At 46.2% G+C, this 22,195-nt stretch overlaps 2 non-coding genes across 2 annotated transcripts; one reads left to right on the top strand and one right to left on the bottom strand.

The window, feature by feature from the left end:
- Positions 1-194: 194 nt before the first annotated feature.
- On the bottom strand, positions 195-266 carry TRNAE-UUC. The gene has a single exon. It is a non-coding gene; the product is annotated as a tRNA-Glu (tRNA).
- Positions 267-4,939: 4,673 nt separating this feature from the next.
- Positions 4,940-5,012, top strand: TRNAV-CAC. The gene has a single exon. It is a non-coding gene; the product is annotated as a tRNA-Val (tRNA).
- Positions 5,013-22,195: the final 17,183 nt, after the last annotated feature.

Raw genomic sequence — 22,195 nt, 5'->3', positions numbered from 1 at the left:
TCCAATAGAGGGAGGCAGAGGCGAGTTTGAATTCGCACAGCGGAATGTCTCATTCTTCACACATACCTTGTTCCCTCCATACTGATATACCTCAGGACCAGATGACCCGTGGGATGCGCGGAAATGGCCTCGGTGAAAACGGAGTTGCTCGGAGCAACAGTCGAACCCCGATGGTGATGAAAAAGAAAACAGACTTCCCTGACCGGGAATCGAACCCGGGCCGCAGCGGTGAAAGCGCCGAATCCTAACCACTAGACCACCAGGGAAGAGGTACTGACTGGTTTTGGGCAGCAGCAACTTCTGACAAAAGATCTTGGGACTGATTCAAACATACATTACAAATTTGAGGGGATGTCTGAAAAACGTCCTTGAAATTGTAAATAATTTTTGAAGGTGTGTTTTGTAACTGGAGTCCAATGGAACAATGGAGCCTCCGTATGAGCAGAGAAGATGCGAGCAATATTCTTGTTCACCTTCCTTGTTGCCCATTTGTATACAGTATTTGCTACCTTCCATGAACACAGAATTCCGGATGGACCCACCACACAGTGGGAGTTCAGAGACTTAAGGTGAGTCTAAAGTAAGTACTTTGCCTCTGTCACGGAATAAACTTCCAGCCCAGAGGCCACACTTTCCATTCCAAGCAGAATTTGCTTCAAATGGAAAAAGAAGACAATGGTGTTCTAAGAAAAACCAACAACCAAGAAATTCTATCATATCCTGTCTTAGGTAACTTCCAGGATTAGCCAACCACTTATGGTGGAAACAATGACACAGAGGGAAAGGCAAAGACAGCACAACCCAGAATTCCTTTTCCTTTCATGCCTTCCTTCCTTCCCAGCAAGCCGAAGGTAGAATGTGTGTATTTAGAAGTAAACTAAGAACAGTTGAGTTAATTCTGTGCAATATTTCCACTGTTCTGGAAAGGACAAAAATTCATGTGCCTGTAGGAGCTATGAAATATGGATTGTGTGATTTCAGTGATTCTGCCTATGAGTTAAATGCTTTTATATTTGCACTGTCAACTAAAAACAAATCCGGACTTAGATAAGGAGAGACTTCTCAAAAAGACTATTGCAATAGAGAGGATGCGCCAATCTCAGAAATCTGCAAATATCTCGACATCAAACAGCAAAAGGTGTTTCTTTCACGGGGAGGGGTAAGCAGAGCTTAGCAGCAACTTTTAAGGGGAAATTGAGGCAGTGAGGGAGAGTGAACAGAGAGCATGATGAGAGCAGTTTCCCAGGAAATGTGTTCCCCTTTGGTCAACGGATTGGCAGGATAAGCTAGTAAATGGGACGTGTCCTGCGTATTGGCACTTGCTCAATCTTGGATACAAGCCAAAGTCCAAGGGCCTATGGGGAGGATAGAAGCTTGACTCCAGGTAGCTCAGGCTAAAGCAGAGGATGAAAACTGGGCCTTGCACAATCTAATGATAACTGGCAAAATTCATCCTAATTATTTTAATTTTTCTTTACATAGAATGACATTAAATAGCAAATAAAAAAAACACCACAACAAGTTGGGGAGGGAGGCCACGGAAGAAGGGAAAAGCTTTATACTTCACGACCTCTAGCAGCACTTTTCTTGTTGCTTTCTGAACAAGAGGCTCACGTTCTTATCTCCCACTGGGCCCCACAACTCATGATCCTAGTACCAGATGGTAAGTTAAGTTTCCAGGTCTACATTTGTATTAGCGTGATTCACGGCTTCTTTCTCAAACATCCCAGCTGGAGTTCGAGTTTTGGTTTTGTTACCCATCTTCACTGTTCTGGGGCTTGATCAAGCAGCCAAAGACCTTGGGGACCCCAGGCTACATCCCATGCAGGTGTCCAGCTGGGCCCTGGACCCAGTTGATTGCTCTTTTGCTTTCCTGTAGGATACAGGTCGACAATTGATTCATTGCAATTGCCTACTGCCCCTTTCATCCAGCAGGAGCTGAGCAGGACACACATCTCTCCAGAGCCTGCAGTTGGATTTTGCTGACCTATTGCTTTTGCAAGGCCCAGCCTCACCCCTGCTTGCCCATTCCCACGCAGGGCATGGCAGCCTCACACCTCCCAGCAACCTCTGCGTCCAGGTGGGAAGAGGGACTGTCTCTGACCACCTACCACAACCCTGCAGGGTGCACGTGGACTTGGGCGGGGGAGAGGTAGAAAGCTGGCAATGTTTCAGGCATTTCCACCTTCTGCCACTCCTATACTGGTCTCTCTCTGCGGCAGGGGACTGGACACTGGTGATCTCCCGGGAGCTAGGGCACAAGAGGAATCAAAGCCTTGTAGCTAGTTGGACCCAAACTAGAACGAGGAGATAGCCGACTTTGATGAAAAGCCCCATCTCCTTCCTCATTAGCATAGTGGTGATTTATTCCCATCTGTCATGGGAGATTAGGATTTAATTCACCAGCCATTTAACTCATTTGTTACCACATCACTTTTGCTTAACTCCTCTTATTTCCTAGCTTACAAGTAAAATCAAGCAGTTAGTTACCATATAGAAATACATTCCTGTTTTACAAGAAATCCAAAGGGATTAAGTGTGACATTCCTGATCTTGCAAGCCCAGTACGTGTATTTGCATGGCTCTGGACTGCCCCGCAGGGCACTTTAAACACCGGTGGAAAGGCCAAAAGGGTAAAATTACCAGTCCACCTAGAACTCTAATTTTAACTATTTTTAGGATTTCAAAGTGAAAGAAAGTTTCATGGTTACTAATACTGTGCTTCTATTGACAGAACCTTTCTAGATTTAGCAGATACCTGAAATATTGTGTATGTTTCCAAGTGAAAGTTTAATAACAGATCAGTGATTCCCTGGTGGGGTGGGGGAAGCATTTTGGAATTACTGGATGGACATCTTCAATCTTCACAGCCTCCCTGCTCCTGGGGTGCTGACCAGCCTAGCAACTGGGTGTTTGACTCCGCCCTTTGTCTCCCTTGACAGCTAGAAGGACTAGGAGCTCACTGCCATGCTTAATTTACACCTTTGAGTAAATGATCAGCATTCTTACCTTTAAAATATATTTCAGTGAGAAGTAATGAAACTGGCTTACTGAAGAAGTTGCTGAGAGGCTGTTGTCATCAGGTTAAGGCGCCCGCAGATGGAAGTTTCCCCCGCCCCACTCCGGCTGCCCCCTGCCTCAGTCCAAGCAAAGGGTCCACTTTAATTCTTGACTCGGGTCTCAACTCTGGGTAAAGGAGCAGTGGCTTTCCACGGGAGCAGGGCATTGGGATTGATGAAGCAAAGTTCTGGGCTCCCGAAGTTATGGTGATGATTTCCATGTCTGGCTTCTGGAATCAGCCACGTCTGTCCTGATGCCAGGCTCAGGATCACAGCGCTGGGTGCTGGGCCCAGCAGGGCTGAGCGCGAAGCACAACCTTACCTCTCTGTGGCAAGACTTACCTGGGGAGACATGCTACTGAGCATATGGGGTGCTGCTGGCTGCCACCTTCAGCTTTTTTTTTTAATTTTATTTTTATTTATTTGACAGAGAGAGACACAACGAAAGAGAGAACACAAGCAGGGGGAGTGGGAGAGGGAGAAGCAGGCTTTCCGCCGCGCAGGGAGCCCGATGCGGGGCTCGATCCCAGGATCCTGGGATCATGACCTGAACCGAAGGCAGGTGCTTAATGCGCCCCACCTTCAGCTTTTAATTAATGTTCAGTGGCTTGATCCCAATTCCTGGACAGCCTTTCCTGAGGTGACTATCCTGCTGCCCTCTACGTTTCAGTTTGCCCACTGGTTCTCCAACTTTCTAAGCCTTAGTTTTGGTCTCTGCTGAGGGCCCCCACTCCTCCCTTCCCCCAACGAAAAGAGAACATGCTAGTGTCTGTCTGGCTAAACAGTGTTAGGACTTGTAAAATAATGGCACCCAGCCCAAACATGCCAAGCGTCTGAGAGACCCTGCATCGGTAATGTGATATTGTGATATAACAACAAATGTACACTTTGGTCTTCATCTCAGGCCCCAGGCCAGAGCTAAAACCTTTGTAATTTCCTAAGAAAGAAAGATGCTAGGAGGATCTTTTGTTCTCACATTTCTTCTTTGACCCGGTTCCTATCCCAGAGCTCCTAAATCCTTTGGAATTTCCTGGGTAGGCATGTGTTATGATTTAATGAGGTGACTCCTGGTGAGCTCCTGGATAGCTTCAGGATGGGGTCTAGTCACCAGAAAAACCATTATGATTAGAAATTTGGAAAGTTCAGTGACACCCCCCACCTCCTCTGGAGAGAGGCTGGAGATTGAGTTAATAATGGGTCGTGCCTCCTTGATGACGCCTCCACACACAAAATCCCTGAGGTAGGGGGTCTGCACAGCTTCAAGGCTGGGGAACCCATGGAAACCCCTTCCCGCCTTCCCTGCGCTATGCATCTCCTGTCTGGCTGTTCCGGAGTTGCATCCTTTTATAACAAACTCACAGTCTGGTAGGTAACCTGTTTTCCTTCGTTCAGGGAGTCATCCTAGCACTTTATCAAGCCGGAGGAGGAGGAGGTGGGAGCCTCTGATCTATAGCTGGTTGGTCCCAAGCACAGGTGACAACCTGCACTTAGGACAGGTGCCTGCAAGGGGGAAGGGGTGCCACGTGGGACCGAGCTCTTCCCCTGTGGAATCTGACGCGGCCCGAGTGCCCAGGGTCAGAACGGAGCTGAACTGGAGGAGCCCAGCCGGCGTCCCGGGCGGGGACTCGCGGGGACTGGCGGGGGTGGGGGGACCTCCCGCACCTCGCGTGGGCAGAGGTGCAGCGTCCGTGGCAGCAATAAAGGAGACCCACAGCTCGCGCGCTGGGAGCCCTGGGCGGCAGACGGCGGCTCCCTGCAGCGCCGCACCCCCGCAAGCCCGCGTGGGACCGGAACTTCCCCGCGGGGGCGCCAACGAGTCCGGCCAGCGGCTCGCAGCCGCCCAGTTGCAAGGCGGCTTTCCAGGCGGCGGCTACCGGCCGGTTTCCGTAGTGTAGTGGTTATCACGTTCGCCTCACACGCGAAAGGTCCCCGGTTCGAAACCGGGCGGAAACAAGCGTACGTTTTGCGCGCTGGGGTGCTGAGCCCCAGTGGGCCAAGCCCAACCGGAGACGGCCTCGCCGCCCCGGGCAGGAGGCAGGTGGGCAGGTGGCTAGGCACCTTCGCAGCCCTCCGCCGCCTCCTTTGCGGTGTCCTTTTCCGGCCCCGGAAAGGGAAAGCACGCCGGCAGCTCAGCGAATGAAGCCCTCGGTTCCGATCCGGACCCCTGAGGACCAGGTTCTCGGTCAGTCTCTGCTCCGGTGCCGACTTGTTGGCGCGCTTCCTCCGGGGAATCTGCCAACCCGTGCGGGGACCCAGCCAGGGCGGGGCGACCGTCTGGCTTTCCGCGGATGGCCCGCAGGACCGAGGAGCCGGGTCCCCCACCTAACCTGCCTTTCCTGGTCTCTCTTCTCCATTTCAGCTCCCACCGTCCAGCCAGTTCTCAGTCAACAAGCGTGATCTCCTTTCTCCCTCCCTCTTCTCAGTCTCTCCCCACGGGGAATCCTAAGGCCCTCGGTTCTCAATCAGGTGGGAACGATGTTTTCCTCTAATTAAAAAGTTATTCTCACAATCCAACCCTTCCCTCCCATAAATAAGCAAACAATTTGAACAGACACGTCACCAAAGAAGATAGATGAACGAATGATCATAGGAAAAGGTGTTCAACATTACTTATCAGAGGAAGACAAATTAAAAACAATGAGATACCACGACACGTTATTATAAACGCCTGCAGTATCAGGCTGTCAAGGATGTGAAGGAATGGATACACGCATTCACTCCTGGTATGAATGTAAAATCCACTTTGCAGTTTCTTTAAAAGTTAAACTACTGCAATATAATTCTGCCATTCTAATCATGGTATTTACCAAGCAGAAAGAAAGCAAATGCAGGTATGAAGACTTGTACCGGAATGTTCATAGCAGCTTTATGGGTAAGAGCCAGAAACTAGCAACAACCCAAATGACAATTAACAGGTGAAGGAAAATTGTGGTATCCCCATGCAATAGAATACTCCTCAACCCTCCACCCCCCAAAAAGGGAATGAACTATTGATACACACAACATGGATCTCAAAATAATGATGCTGAGTGAAAGCCCAACCAAAAAAGAGTGCTGTATGATTCCATTTATATAAAATTGTAGAAAATGGGGGCCCCTGGATGGCTCAGTCGGTTAAGTGCCTGACTCTTGATTTCAGCCTAGTCATGATCTCAAGGTCCTAGGATCAAGCCCAGGAGTCCAGCTCTGCACTCAGCATGGAGTCTGCTTGTCCTTCTCCCTCTGTTCTTCCCCTGCTCTCTTTCTCTGTCTCTCTCTCAAATAAATAAATAAAATCTTAAAAAAGAAAATTAGAAAATTATGGAAAATGAAAACTGTAATGACAGAAGCAGATCAGAGGTTGCTTTGGAAGTGGGAGGAGAATAGCAGGTGATAAGAATTAAAAAGGGGCCCAAAGAACTTTTCAGGGAGGGGGTGGTGGTGAATATGTTCATTATCTTAATTGTGGCCAGCTGTGTTATGACTGTCATTGACCATAGGCACTTTGACCTTCGTGGGCCACTTCCTTCACAAGAATGTATTTTTAAATATTAAAAGCCTTTAAAAATATATCAATGTCAAAATATTTTACAAATGTGTTGGTATAAGGATGAATATCAATATGTAAAAATATTTTCTTCAACACAAAAATTCATTATTTTCTTTGAATTTAAAAGCATTTTTTAAGAATTAAAGCATTTTTATTTTTTTTATTTTTTTTTTTTTAAAGATTTTATTTATTTATTAGAGAGAGAGAATGAGAGATAGAGAGCACAAGAGGGAAGAGGGTCAGAGGGAGAAGCAGACTCCCCGCCGAGCAGGGAGCCCGATGTGGGACTCGATCCCGGGACTCCAGGATCATGACCTGAGCCGAAGGCAGTCGCTTAACCAACTGAGCCACCCAGGCGCCCAGAATTAAAGCATTTTTAAATTTACAATAAAGTAAAGCATTTTCGTAGGTGTCTGACTATGTTGCTTAATGGGCAAATCAGCCCTGGAGTTGAAAGATGGCTTCAAAGGTCAATACATGTATCAAAACTTAACAATTTGCATATTTTAAATACGTACACTTGCCTGTCAAGCATGCCTTAACATAGCTGTTAAAAATTGCTTTAGTATTTCTCAGAAAAAAATAAACACATATTTCAAGCCTGTTCTGGATACTCATATAAATATATATTTTTAAGTTTTTTATTAGAAAGTTTGTACCAGGGGTGCCTGTCTGTCTCCGTTGGTAGAGCCCGTGACTCTTGATCTTGAGGTTGTGAGTTTGAGCCCCACGTTGGGAGTAGAGATTACTTAAAAATTTTTTTTTTAATTTTAAGAAATCTTTAAAAAATGTTTGTATAACACAAAATATATACTCACAACATTAAATAATTTTTAGGTGGACCTCAGGTACAGTGTCAATCTCAATTCATTGTCCTCTATCCACCTGGGTGAGTACAAAATATTTTGGGGGGTCTTAATTTCTTTTCTTTTATCCCTACCCTACTTCCAACCCCTGCTAATGTGTTTGATATGTATCTTGGATGTGTATGTATCCTTGTAAAATGTGCAGCTGTTCCGTGTGTTATTTTTGCACTTGGCACTGTGACTTCATGGTCTACTCATGTTGCTGTCTGCACATTTAGTCCTTTGTTTCTAACTGCTGTAAATAATTTTATAGTGAGCATCCGCCCACTTTACTTTTCTTTCGCCCATGATGGATGCCAGGCTGTCAGGATACCACACCCTGCTATCAGAAACAATGCCATCATACATTCTCTATTAAACACATATTTAGAGAGAGCCTAAATGCCAGGTACTGTTCTGACCTCTGGGGATTAGCTCATGACAAAAAGAGAGACAAAACAAATCCCTGCTGCGTGGAGTTTACATTCTAGTGGGTGAGACAGACAATAACAAGATAAAATATATAGTGTATTCCGTGATGATTCATACTAAGGGGAAAGAGAGAGCAGCAGGATATGAAATGTTTGGTGGTGTGCGTGCATGTAGGGGGGGACGTGTATAGGAAGTTTTAGATAGCATGGCCAAAGAAGGGCCCCTGAGAAAGTGATTTTTGAGTTAAAATCTGAAAGAAGTAGGAAACTAGCCCTGTAGATATCTGGGCACCAAGCTTCCAGGCCGAGGGGCCGCAAGTGCAAAGGTCCCATGGCAGGAGCTCTTGTATTCCAGAAATAGCAAAAAGGCCCCTGTAACTGGATCAGAGAGAGCTAGAGGGCAGTAGAGTGCCTTGTAAGACATACTAGAAGTTTTGGCTTTCGCTTTGCTGAGAGCTGGAAGCGTGGGGAAATGCATTTCCCTGCGTCGCACAACAGGGCAGAGAATGCATCTGAGAAAGAGACACTACAGCCAAATAGCAGCGAGGAAGGAATAACTACAGTTCCTCTGGTGACCCTGCTTTTGTCTCTATCTGGAGCCCAAAGTGATTGATGGCTCTCCCTCACCCTTTTTCCAGACCAACTACTCTAGCATTCCTTGGTTACCCATTCCACTAGCTCCTTTCTGAGTAGATGCCAGAAGGCTGGGCCAGTTGGGGAAGAGAAGGGTTGGCAAATTCCTCAGAGCTTTGTGGACCTTGAAAAGAGCCCTTCCCTGTTGCTCAGAAGATTTCAGGGCTTTATGGAGAGTACAAAGAATTAGTAGGGTGGCAGGCCTGTACCACCCAGACCCGCCAGGATCTTCCAAAGTCTGATTCTTGGTCGGACACAAATGGGAAACCCAGGGACGGGAGACAGACTTTGTTTCCGGGGGTAAACAAGTCCACGGCTTCCTATGGAAGTTGTAAGGTAACTTGCAGGAAGCACGGTGGTCTTCTCACCCTGCTCCCTTCTCTGCTGTGACGCAAGACCCAGGCTGCTGTCACCCCAGGTCCCAGGAAAGTATGATGAGCCTTCTGAAGCGTTTCAGGATAGAATCGGTGAGACTTGCCTAAGAAATAAGAAAATGGCTGGGTCACATGTGTTTGGGGCCTGAAAGGAGTAGTCTGCATGTTAGCGTAGGCAGTTCTGTTCTAACAAGAGACCCACAGCCAGCAGCGAGGAAGTCCTCACCAGCTATTGGGAAGGTCAGAGGCCTGTCCTGGCAGCCGTCCACAAGAAGCCGGATCATATCAGACAGGCCCAAGATGGCGGATGCCATGACAGAAAAACCCTGATAAAATAAGGAAGAAAAAGGGCAAAACCTTGCTTCCCACCCCCAAGTAATAAATATTCTGCCCCCTAGTTAACAACTGTTAATAAAAGATAGAAACCCAACCCCCAGGGCACGCAGCTCGCTCTCTTGAGCTTCCCTGCTCTCCTATCTTCGAGAATGTACTTTTTGCCTTAATAAAATTTCCTGCTTCTGTTACCCATCTACTGTGCTGCGTGTCTGTCCTTGAATTCGTTTTTGTGACAAAACCAAAAATCTTTGGCAATTCCTTCAGGTCTGGCTGGGTGGAGGCCTCAGGGCCCCGGGGACTCCCCAGGTCACCTGGCAACATGCACCACTGCTACCTATTTGCAGGGGCCCCAGGGATCTCCCACTGAGGCAAAAGCAGCCTTGGCTTTCAAAGAGGATACACAAGCCAGTAATTCTCCTCTAGTTTCAGTACTGCAGGCAAGAGCTTCACACACTGCTGGGGAAATGGACTCCATCTGGCTGAGTGAGGAGTCTCAGGCATCAAGATCCTGCCCAACTTAAGTTAGAAGACTAGACAAACTTTTCCCCTTTGTTTGGAAACAGCCAGTGCATGGTAAAGGCCAGAAATGCATCTGTAATTCCCATAGTTAGGCCTTCTGCCTAAATTGTCAAAAAGCTGGAAGTACCTTAAAGCCCAACCATAGAATCCTGCATAGCGCCTCACTTCTGGACTCATTCAGGGGCTCCAAGTTATGTTAATTGAAAAAGACTCAGGCGCAGAGCAGTGTGCAGAATGTGTGGTGTTTGGGTAAGGAAAAGTGGAGAAAATATATGTATGTGATGTGGAGAACAAAGGCAAAAGAAATGTAGATAAAATTACATTTCCTTATAACATTGACAAATACTTGAGACCGGCAGAGGATAACATTCCCCCAGGAACTCCCAAACTTCATGTTAATGCCTTGCTACAGAGAAAAACCACCTTAGCTTGACAATAGCCGGCCTCCAGGATCCTGAGTTTTCTTTAACATATGAAAAATCCTTTTGGAAATTTCCCTTTGTCTTTACCTCCCCCAACTCCAAAATATAAAATCAATTGCTCCTCGCAATCCCAGCATAGCTCTTTCTGTCCAAGAGTCCTGCCCCTGTGCTGTAATAAAACCACATTTTTGCACCAAAACTGTCTCAAGAATTCTTTCTTGGCCGTTGGCTCTCAAACCCTACTTCAAATCATATCATATGCACATATAAGTAGCCACATGTATAAATTATCCATGAAGTACCTACAAGAAACGTAGCTGTGGTTGCTTCTGAGAGAATGGGAAACTGAGGGCAGAGCCAGAAAGGAGACTTACTTTTCCTTGCATATATGTTAATGGTTGGATTGTTTTTATTACGTTCACATATTATCTACCAAAAAATGTCAAATGTTTTTAAAATAAAAAGAGATAAAAGGTCAGTGCAATATAAACGTCAAGTATGGTTAAAAAGACATGAGGTATCATGGAAAATGAGCAGCCTAGTCAGGTAAAGGCGAGATTATGAGTAAATTTTCATTACAAAGATAAAAAGGGACACGTTAACGCTCATTTCCCCAAAATTGATTCGTCACATGGTGATTTCGCCTTCCTACTCCCGGGGCCTTCCAAGTCACGCCTAATCCCTGACCCCTTTGGCGCGCGAATCACACCGAGGGACACGGAAGGGAGTCGTCCCTGGGACATCGCCCCTACACATCAGCCAACCTCGCCAGCCTAACCAAACATCCCGGAAAATCCAAATCCGAGCAGAGATGCCCCTAGAGAGGTGAGCCCAGGGCTCCCCGGAAATTCGAGATGGCCCAACGACTGGGGCCCGGGGACGTCCCCGCCCTCGGACGTCCCTGTTTCCCCGCCCCCTATCACGTCCGGCCCCGCCTCCCACCGAGGATGTCCCGCCTCCCTCGCCCCTTGTCACGTCCGGCCCCGCCTCCCGTCGGCGGAAGTCCCCGCTCCCCCGCCCCCGGTCACATCCGACCCCGCCTCCCACCGGCGGACGCCCCCAGTCACGCCCATGCCCCGCCCGCCTGTCGCCCGCGGACACCCCCGCTCCCACTCGGATGCCCGCCCCAGCGGGTCGGTAGGCTTCCCGTCAGTGAGGCTGAATCAAGACCGGAAGGTGGGGAAGGGCTGGTGTCGGTTCCCGGCAGTGAGAGGAGGATGACGCGGAACGGGCAACTCGCCGCGGAAGGGAAGCAGAGCAGAGCCGGGTGTCGCGGCTGGGATGGGGAGAAGGGGCAGGTCCCAGTCCTCAGCCCCGCTGCCTCTTCCAGGCGTCCGTGGCTCAGGCCCAGACGCTGGGAAAGACCCGGCTCGTCCCGAGGGGAGTGGCGGTCCGCAGACCTGGACACCCGGCACTCATGCGTGGCCGTGTTCCGCCCGGTCCGGTTCACTCGGCTCCTCCGTTTCCACCCTAAACCGCTCTGATCCCAGTTACAGGTGTGCTATTTAAAAGGATTCTATGGACGTAACAACGGGGGAAAGTCTAGTTTAGGAGAGTGCCCCAGTTCCCTGCGGAGTCTTGAATTTGCTAATACACATTTTTTAATCATAATGACTAATTTTTGTTTTACATTTACCTTGTATCAGACTAAGTGATTTACAAAGTCATTTAATCATTTTAACAATCTTAGGAGATAATCACCATCAAAATGCAACAGATGAAGAAATAATAAAGTTGTAAAGGGACATGCAGGAGGTCCATTCTAGCGATGCATGGGCAAGATCCAAACTCAGGTCATTTATACTGATTGTCCACAAATCCCTTATTTTTTATTTTTTAAAGATTTTCTATTATTTATTTGAGAGAGAGAATGAGAGAAAGAGAGATGAGAGGGGGGAGGGTCAGAGGGAGAGGCGGGCTCCTTGCTTGCGGGACTCGATCCCGGGACTCCAGGATCATGACCTGAGCCGAAGGCAGTCGATTAACCAACTGAGCCACCCAGACGCCCCCACAAAGTTCTTTTTAAATTGGAGCATCAGGAGAGATCAGCCCTACAAATAATGCACTTTATCTCGGAGTCCCTGGAGAGGGCAGCTGTGAGGTCCAAGTCAGACAAGGGAATGAATGTGAGCCCCTGCCCTGTGCTGGAAGAGGTGGCTTGCCCCTTCTGACTACAAGGTGAGGCGGCGGGGAAACCTGCAGGAGACTGAGGTCGGGGTGCCAGCAATGCTTGCTGCTGCTCCTTCCCACACCCATCGCAGGACATGCCCAGATATTCCCGTGAAACCCTGCGGTGGGGCCGATGCTGGAAGGACTCAGGTCCTCCTGCTCCTGAGGAAATGGATTAAAAAACACCCAGGTATCCAGCTAATCCAGCCACAGTGGGAGTTCTGGGGGGATGAAGAGAAGAATGGATTTGTAAGACTGGACTCCCATCTCCTTCCACGGGAAGACACCTAGATAAGAGCAAACGTCTTTTGTAAATAAGGGAATGAGACAGAGCAGCCCATTGGACAGGGACTTTGCAACTAGAGGAAAATGGGTGAATTAGTTAATGTCAGGATGAGACTCCAAAAGGCCCAGCAGAACAGCTGTAACTCAGCAGAAGGTCCCCAGGGACAAGGCCAACACAGCCAAGAGCAGTAAGGTCCCAGAGGCCAGCCACAGGGAGCTGAGGTTGCCTGCATTTCTCTACTACCATGATAGTTCTTCATTCACCTAGACGCCACCTTGACAGAGTGTTCTGATTACTGCTGTGTAACAAACCACTCCAGGGTCAAGAATTGGGAAAGAGCAGGGGCGCCTGGGTGGCTCAGTTGGTTAAGCGTCTGCCTTCGGCTCAGGTCATAATCGCAGAGTCCTGGGATTGAGCCCCGCATCGGGCTCCCTGCTCATCGGGGAGTCTGCTTCTCCCTCTCTGCCTACTTGTGCTCTCTCTCTGTCAAATAAATTAAAAAAAAAAAAAAAAAAAAAAACTGGGAAAGAGTTGAAGGGGGACAGTTTCTGTTCCAAAATCTCTGGGACTTAAGTCACCACTAGGCTCTGTCTTTCAGCTCAACAGGCTGGTGCTAGCATTACCTGGAGTCACTCATTCACATGCTTGGAGGTTATGCTGGCTGTTGGCTGCGTTCCAGTAGGAACACTTACACGTGCCTCTCCATAGGGTCTGCTTCCTCACATCAGGGTGGCTGGATTCCAAGAGAGAGCATCCCAAGAGCATCAAGCAGAGGAGATCATCTTTTTTTTTAAACTCTGTATCACTTACACCTTCGTCAGAGGCCCATCCAAATACAAGAGGAGAGAATACAGACTCCACCCCTCAATGGGAGGAGTGTCAACATCGCATTTAAGAAGAGCATGTGGTGGGGTGCCTGGGGGGCTCAGTCAGTTAGGCATCTGCCTCTGGCTCAGGTCGTGACCCCCAGGATCCTGGAATCATGCCCCACATTGGGCTCCCTGCTCAGCAGGGAGTTGCTTCTCCCTCTCTGCCCCTCCCCCCAACTCGTGCTCTCTCTCTCTCTCTCAAATGAATAAATAAAATCTTTCGGAGGAAAAAAAAAAGGGCAGGTGGTATGGAGTATCATGCTACAACCTTCATGAAAAATTAAGAGGAGTGATGAGAGACCAAACATTTACCTAGAGGGACTGAGTTAACCCCAAAACACTATGTTTTGGTTATCTATTTCTATATAACCACTTCAAAGTTTAGTGGTTTAAAATAATTTACTATTTCTCATGGTTCTTTGGATTGGCCGGGGCTCAGCTGGGCTGTTCTGATGGGAGCTTGGCTTGAGCTGGAACATTCAAGATAGCTTTAGGCTTCTCTCCACGATGGCCTCTGTCTCTGGCTAGGTGACTGGACTTCTTACAGGCAACTGACTTCCAAGAAGAAACGTTCCAACCAAGGCAGACAGAAGCCACAGATCTGTTAAGGCTTGTACCCCAGAAGCTACATATTAGTGCTTCCATCCCATTCTATAGGTTGAAACAAGTCACAGGGCCAACTCCAATTCAAAAGGAAAGGAAACAGACTCCAGCTCTTGAAGGGTAGATGCTTGGGTCACATTGCAAAAGAACTTATGGGATGGGAGATACTGATGTGGTCTCTTTGGAGACAGTCACCACTACTATGCAAAACAAGAAGAAACTGAGAAATCTTAAATTGGGCAGTTAAAATTTCCCCTATTTCTCCCCATCTTGTGGGACAGAGGCTTAGGAACAAAGTTAGATCAGTTATAAAATATGCTACCTCCCCCCATCCCGCATATTTGAGTATAAGGAGTAAATCGTGAGCCGCTACATAGGTCAAAATATTAGACTGCACTAGAACGAGCCTTGGTATTGAGAAAGAAAATTGGAGAACACATTTGGATCAGGATGGGAAATAGATTAATTTTGGTTTTGCTCTAAAACTTTTGTACCTGTATCTATCAGTGCTTGCTGTGACTTAACACCTCAAGGCGGACCAAATGATCAGGTGAGACTTTTAAGCCTAATTCACTTGTTTCCTTTGCTCTCCTCCTGTTTCAATCCACCACCATCCCTCCCGCAAACTACGGCAGATGACTCCGAATGAGTGTCCGTGCATGCACAGTTGGCCTCTGCCAACCCATTCTCCATTTACGTATCTTTTAGATACATCGTTGAACACTTACTCCTAAGCATATACTAATACAAAAAAATTCACATAACTTTCTTGTTAGAGATTTTGCTGTAGTATTTTCAGATGCTTAAAGCTGGAAGGAAAGTTGGAGACCAACTCTTTTATTTTAAGGATGAGGAAAGTGAATCTCGCAGAAGCTAACTGAGCTGCTCAGAAGCGCACTGCTTAGTAATTGGCATAAGATGGAACATGACTTCCTAATCTAGTGGTCTTTTTACTCATCACATTTCCTTTCAAGTAAAGAGGGAAAACACATGATAATAATAATACCTTATTTTTTAAAAAAGATTTTATTATTTCCTTCACAAGAGAGGCAGCGAGAGAGGGAACACAAGCAGGGGCGCAGCTGGACAGGGAGAAGCAGGCTTCCTGCTGAGCAGGGACCCTGACGACATGGGGCTCGATCCCAGGATACTGGGTTCGTGACCTGAGCCGAAGGCAGATGCTTAACAAGTGAGCCACCCAGGTGCCCCATTAAAAGCTTATATTTTTATTTTTTTAAGTTTTATTTAAGTAATCTCTACCAACCACATGGGGCTCGAATTCATGACCCTGAGATCAAGAGTTGCACACTCCACAGACTGAGCCAATCAGGCGCCCCAATACCTTATATTTTTATAACCCATATTTATACTTTTCAAACCTTTCCTTTTTTAAAATCTGATTTTATCTTTATGGGGACTCTGTGAAGTCAGCAGGGCGGGTGCTATTATCCCCCATTTGTAAAACTAAGACAAGGAGATACTCAGAGGCTTGGTGACTCGCCCGAGGTTATAACTAGTTGGTAATAGATTTGGACCTAAGAATACAGGTCTCCAGCATACTCTTTTGCAGTCTTTAAATTTTTTTTTCTTTTTACAAAAGTATTTTTTTTTTTTACAAAAGACATATATGCTTATTGTAACAATCGGCACAGAAATGTATGATGAAACTTTCTTAAGCAAGAATAATAAAACAAGAAGTCATAAAGGAAAAGACATATTTAACTACCTTTTAAAAAAATTAAGACAAAAGATAGCATACCATAGGGGAAAAAAACCTAGAAACGTGCTCTGAGAAATAATCTAACATGTGTGACTGATAAAGAGGATCTCTAATACACAAAGGATACTTATAAATTGATAAGAAAAAGGAAGAAAACAAAAAAATGAGGAAAGGATATGACTAGGTAGTCTATAAAAAAAGGAATTCCATGTAGCTAATAAACACGTGAAAAGGTGCTAGTAGTCAAGAGACCAGAAATGAAAAGAATACTGAGATATAATTTTTCACTCATCAGGCTGATAAAAACAAGAGAGTGATAATTTTCAGAAACTGAAAGGATGGAAGAAAAAGGCACTTTTGTATGTTGCTGGTGGGACTATAAGTTACTCTGTTTTTAAAAAAGTAATCTGGCAGTAAATACTAAACCTAGACATACATACTCACTTTTGTCCAGCTACTCCGCTCTTAAGAATCTAGCTTCCTGAAATAAAATCCTAAGTACAGAAGGCCAAATGTATAAAGATGTCTGTTACAACACTGTAGTAGCAAAAAAGTGGAAATATCGTGAATGCCTATCAACAGGGCAATGACTAAGTTACAGTATGTCTCCATGATAGAGCAGTAGACAGTTATGTAAAAGAATGAGACAAATCTATATATACTTATGGTTCTATCCTATTGAGCATCTGTGATTCCATTTGGCTCTTGAGCCTCTGAACCTATATTCCTATATTTGGGGGAATACCCCCCACTTCCGCCTTAGAAGTTACAGCTTCCTCCCACCAAAAAATATTATTCATTTTTCTAGCTCCCATTGCAGCTGGAAAATCTGCAGTCTAGATGCTGTGGTCCCACATCTTGAACTGGGAACAGGTGAGGGAGAGCGGCAGGGAGGACAGTGAATGATTCTTGGTTGAGGGTCAATGGCGACAGGAACAACTTCATCCAGTTTCTAGAGTTATAGCGACAGTGGCTCTAATTCCAGCACCCAGGACTGACCACCCGACTTGTAGGGCCCAGGGCAAAATGAAAATGCGGGGCCCCTCGTTTAAAAAGTATTGGGAATTTCAAGATGGAAACAGCAGAGTATGAAGCCAAGAGCACGGCCTTTGTAAGTGCAGGGTCGTGGGCAACTGCACAGCCCACGTGTGCGTGGAGCCAGCCGGGAGCGCACCGGCAAGTCACACATGCAAGCCGCAGTGGTGTGCCCAGTGACGGTGGCAGTTCTGGGGACCAATTTTGCAGGATGATCAGGAATAATTTAAAATCCAGTAACTTCAAGTCTAATCCTTCAACTTTCCCAGAAAACGTATGAGCTTCACAATGGCTTTTAATAAGCTACTTTTCTTCTGAATTGCCCAGTTAGTCTGTGTTTCTTTCAACTAAGGACGCTGATATCTCATAGATATGTTAAATGAAAAAGGCAAGTTGCAGAGTAATGTGTATAGTACAAGAAGACATAACAACTTGGAAGAATACATAACAAGGACTTACAGATATTTAGCCAAACTGAAACTGTAAAACTCCCAGAAGAAAACATAAATGGTAAACTCCTTAACATCAATCTTGGTGATAACTTTTTGGATCTGATTCCAAAAGCAAAGGCAAGAAAAGCAAAAATAAACAAGTGGGAATACAGAAGACTAAAGCTGCTGCACAACAAAGGAAATCTTCAACAAAATGAAAAAAGGCAGCCTATCGGATGGGAGAAAATACTTGCAAATCATATACCTGACAAAGTGTTAATATTCAAAATATATAAAGAACTCATACAACTCAATAGCAAAAAACCCACACATTCTAATTAAAGAATGCGCAGGGGATCTGAGAATAGAAATTTTCCAAAGAAGATATACAGATGGCCACCAGGTATATGAAAAGATGCTCAACATCACAGATCATCAGAGAAATGCAAATCAAAACCACAAAAAAATATCACTTCGCACCTGGTAGAATGACCATCATCAAGAAGACAAGAGATAACAAGTGCTAGTGAGCATGTAGAGGAAAGGGAACCTCCTCGTGCACTTGCACTGCTGGTGGGAATGTAAATTGGTACAGCCACTGTGGAGGTTCCTCAAAAAATTAAAAATAGAACTACAGGGGCACCCGGGCGGCTCAGTTGGTTAAGCGTCTGCCTTCAGCTCAGGTCATGATCTCAGGGTCCTGGGATACAGCCCCACGAGGGTTTCCTACTCAGCAGAGAGCCTGCTTCTCCCTCTGCCTGCCACCCCCCTCCACTCATGCTCTCTCTCTCCCTCAAATAAATAAATAAAATCTTGAAAAAAAAAAAGAGAACTACAATATCATCTAGCAATTCATTCTGGGTATTTATCCAAAGAAAACAAAAACACTTAACTCGAAAAGATGTATGCACCTTCATGTTCATTGCAGTGTTATTCCCAATAACCAAGGCAGGAAAACAACCTAAGTCCCCATTGATGGATGAATGGATAAAGAAGATGTGTGTGTAATGGAATATTAGTCTGCCATAGAAAAGAATTAAATCTTGCCATTTGTGACAACATGGATGTCACTTATATGTAGAATCTAAAAAACAAACAATCCAAGCTCATAGATTCAGAGAACAGCCTGGTGGTAGCCAGAGGTAGAAGTTGGGGGTGGACAAAAAGGCTTAAGGAGGTCAAGAGCATAAACTTTTCATTATAAAATAAGTTCTAGGGAAGTGGTGTACAGCATGGTAACTAGAGTTAATAATGTAATAATGTAATAATTTTTAGTTGGGCATGTAGCCTCTCGGAATAAAAACTCTATTTCCTGGCCTGGCCTGTTATATGTGCAGCTATGCATGGCCATGTGACAAAGTTCAGGCAATGAGATGTAAGTGGAAATATCTCTGTGTGAGAGTTTCAGGGATCATTCCTTCAAAAACAGCTGCCATGTGCCCTGAAGATCAGGGTCCTGCCCTTGGGATGGATGAGAGTGAGCTGGAAGGAGCCTAGGACCCTGAACAACCCTGGACCGCATACCTCTGGGCTTTTATACAGGGGCAAATAGACTTCTATAAGCCACTCTTATTTTGGATTTGCTGTCACTTGCAGGCAAATCTACTCTAACTAGAACAGTTTTTTTACCCAAGGAAGATGAGATTGGAGTGCTGTGTATAGCTTTCTTTTTTTTTTCTTCTTTTTTAAAAATTTATATTGTTATTATTATCATTTTAGAGAAAGAAAGAGCATGAGTGGGGGATGGGGAGGAGCAGAGGGAGAGGGCAAGAGAGAATCTTAAGCAGGCTCCATGCTCAGCATGGAGGCTTGATTTCAGGACCCAAGCTGAAATCAAGAAGTCAGATGCTCAACCAATTAAGCCACCCAGGCACCCTGCATGTGGCTTTCTTTGTACATCTCTGTTTGATTTGCTAGAGTGAGAACATATTCCTTCTGTAATTAAAACAAAACAAAACAAAACAAAAAACCCTGAAATTATGGCCAGAGTACCTAGATTCTAATTTCAGCTCCAAAATTCGCTGGTTCTGGCCTTGGACAAATAACTTTCTCACTACCTCAATTTTTAAATTTTTCTAAATGAGAGAAAATAACTCATATACTCTTTTGAAGTAGTTGAAAGAGACAAAGCAGCATTGCATATTACATGCAAAGTTTTGCAACATTTCAGCTGAGAAAGTTCCTTGAGATGCTTGGTGAAAAAGAAGTTCAGCAGTCGAATAAGTAGAGGAGATACTGCCTATCACCTCCCTCTCCCACTTCTCATGGTCTCCCTGCACATAGGAAGTTAAACACCCGAGAATTCCCATAGGAAAAAAGCCTGTTTCACTTCATTAAGGCAATCAGATTAAAGGAGGGCTGGAGACTTTGGATTTCAGAGTCTTCGACCTTGAGGAACAGGCGGTTTGGGATGGTGACAGCTGGTTCCGCAACTTTCCCAGCTGTGCAGCTGTGGGCAGACTGTTTCACCTTCCTGTGCTTCCGTCTTCTCCTACGTAAAATGTATTAATGCTATTCTCAGTTTGTTGCCAGATCCTCAAGCATGATGGACAAGAAAGAATTCTTGAGACGTTTTAGGGTTGCAACTTAAGTTTATTTAAGTAGCACGCGGACAGGACCCCTGGGGCAGAAAGGGCAGAGCTTTGGCTTCGTCAAGCTGGCCCGACAAGCTTAGTGCTCAGGGCGGATGGGGCGTGGGGGAGGGGCGGGGGAGGGGAGGTGTCGGGGGAGGGGGATGGGGTGTCGGGACACGTGCAGGGCGGGTTCGATCATGAATGTTTCTTTGAATGTCTACTGGCAAAACTACTTTCTGTAGTAACTGTGGGTGCGATGTACAGGCAGGCAGGCGTGAGACCCTATAAGAACTTAGCACCCAGGGGCGCCTGGATGGCTCAGTCAATTGGCAGGCTGCCTTTGGCTCAGGTCATGATTCTGGAGTCCTGGGATCCAGTCCCATGTCAGGCCCCCCCGCTTGTGCGCGCGCTCTCTCTCAAATAAATAAAAAATAATTCTAAAAAAATCTTAAAAACTTAGCACCCAGCACGTATTTGATCCTTATCAGAACCACGCAGGCTATTCGTCAGCGTCTGGGCTAAAGGTGAACATTTCTCTGTTCCTAGCCCTCATCAGTTTTACATGGGGTTGTTGGGGAAGTAAGTTAAAACACTGGTATATTTTAATGGCTCGAAAAATGATGATGGACAATGATGAAAGTCGTCTGATCCGGACTTTTTAGGAGATTACTGACTCTGTGCCTGGTTCCCGACAAAAGGAAAAGGCAAGGGTAAAAGTCAGGAGTGCTGTGGGGCCTGAATGATGATGGCGGAATGTCTGCGTGCGGGGTGAAGAAGGCAGCAGCTCTGGACGCAGGGGCTCCTGCGGGCTCCAGGGAGTGGGAGGCGAGAGCGCCTCGGCCAGCGTCGGTCACCGGTACCGGCCGCCTCATATTCCTTGGCAGTCCTCGGTGAAGTGCACAGTGCACACTACTTGTTTTTCTTCAATTTTTTGTGGCGGTAAAATACATAACAGAAAACTCACCGTCTGAACCCTTTTTAAGCGTACAGTTCAGCGGTATTAAGTACATTCATACTGCTGGGCAACCATCACAGACGGGGGCGGGGGGGGTGGGTGCAGGCAGAGGGAGAAAGAATCCTAAGCAGGCTTTGCATCCAGCACGAACCCGGCAGAGTTCGATCTCATGACCCTGAGATCATGACCCAAGTGGGAATCATGAATCGGGAACTTAACCGACTGAGCCATCCTGGCACCCCGACCACCACCATTCTACTTCCTGTCTCCACGATCTTGACTAAGTACTCCACCATTCTACTTCCTGTCTCCACGATTTTGACTAAGTACTCGTAAGAAATGGGATCATTCACTACTTGTCTTTCTGTGTCTGGCTTATTTCACTGAGCATCAAGTCCTCAAGGTTCATCCATGCTGTGGCATATGCCAGAATTTCCTGCCTTTTTAAGGCTGAATAACGTTCCATTGCATAAAGTTCATAATACTTTTTTATGTTAAAAATTAGGGTCTGAAAACATTATGATCTGGGGGCTGCCCTTCAGCAACCTGTTTGGGGAAAGAGACATGCTTTCTCCATCAGCTGTCTTCCTCCTTGGTGGACTCCTTGAGAAATATGTTGCATTTTGCACCCGGGGAGGGTTACCACACCTAGTTAGCCCAATGTTTTCCCTACAGAATTTCAGTGTGTCTGGAAATTCACCTTTTAAAGAGAAGAAGTGAAGGCAGGACAAAGAAAGGTGTGAGAATTGGTAGAAATAATTGCTCCAGAGTGCAATTTCCTGGACAGCCTTCTCCCACTCAATGGGTAAAACAGCAAAAGAGTGCTGAATTCAGGAGTTAGATTTTATAGGACCAGAAAATGAACTTAGGAAACTAGCCTGTTTTTAGGGTTCATTTCTTTTTGATTCTTACTGAACACGCTAAAGGGGATTACAGAAACACACTGAATTGGCAACTCCCAAATATTGTGTTGACCGAGGGTAAGACCGCAGAGTGATGCAATGGGGAAGCATGGCATGTACTCTTAGAGACTGGACTAGCTGTTAGAAGAGGCTCCACTGGAAAGGTTTCCCTGCTGAGGGAGTTTTCCACTGAGTCATTTCCAGTAGGTGAGGTCAGTTGAGACCTGGAGTGGCCAGAACACAAGGATCCTCCTGCCATCATTCTCCCCAGAGGTTACTTTCAGTGTGGACCAGGCTGTGATCCTCCCTACCAGGAACGGAAGAGGCTGTGCCAGGGCTTTTCCCCTGTCCTGTCTCGGGGAAGGCCAAACTTTCACCCAGTGGACCACAGCGTCCGACCCCAACGTCAGCGAGGCTCTGGGAGAGTCCTGAAGGATGGGAGGGACGCCTGGAATTCATCCCCATCACACCTCAGCTGATTCTTGAGAATCCCGATTCATCCCT

Source organism: Zalophus californianus, chromosome 10 (genome assembly GCF_009762305.2).
Source record: "Zalophus californianus isolate mZalCal1 chromosome 10, mZalCal1.pri.v2, whole genome shotgun sequence".
Taxonomy (NCBI): domain Eukaryota; kingdom Metazoa; phylum Chordata; class Mammalia; order Carnivora; family Otariidae; genus Zalophus; species Zalophus californianus.
Note: the sequence above shows the minus strand (reverse complement) of the source record. Positions and strands in the feature narration are given on the sequence as shown.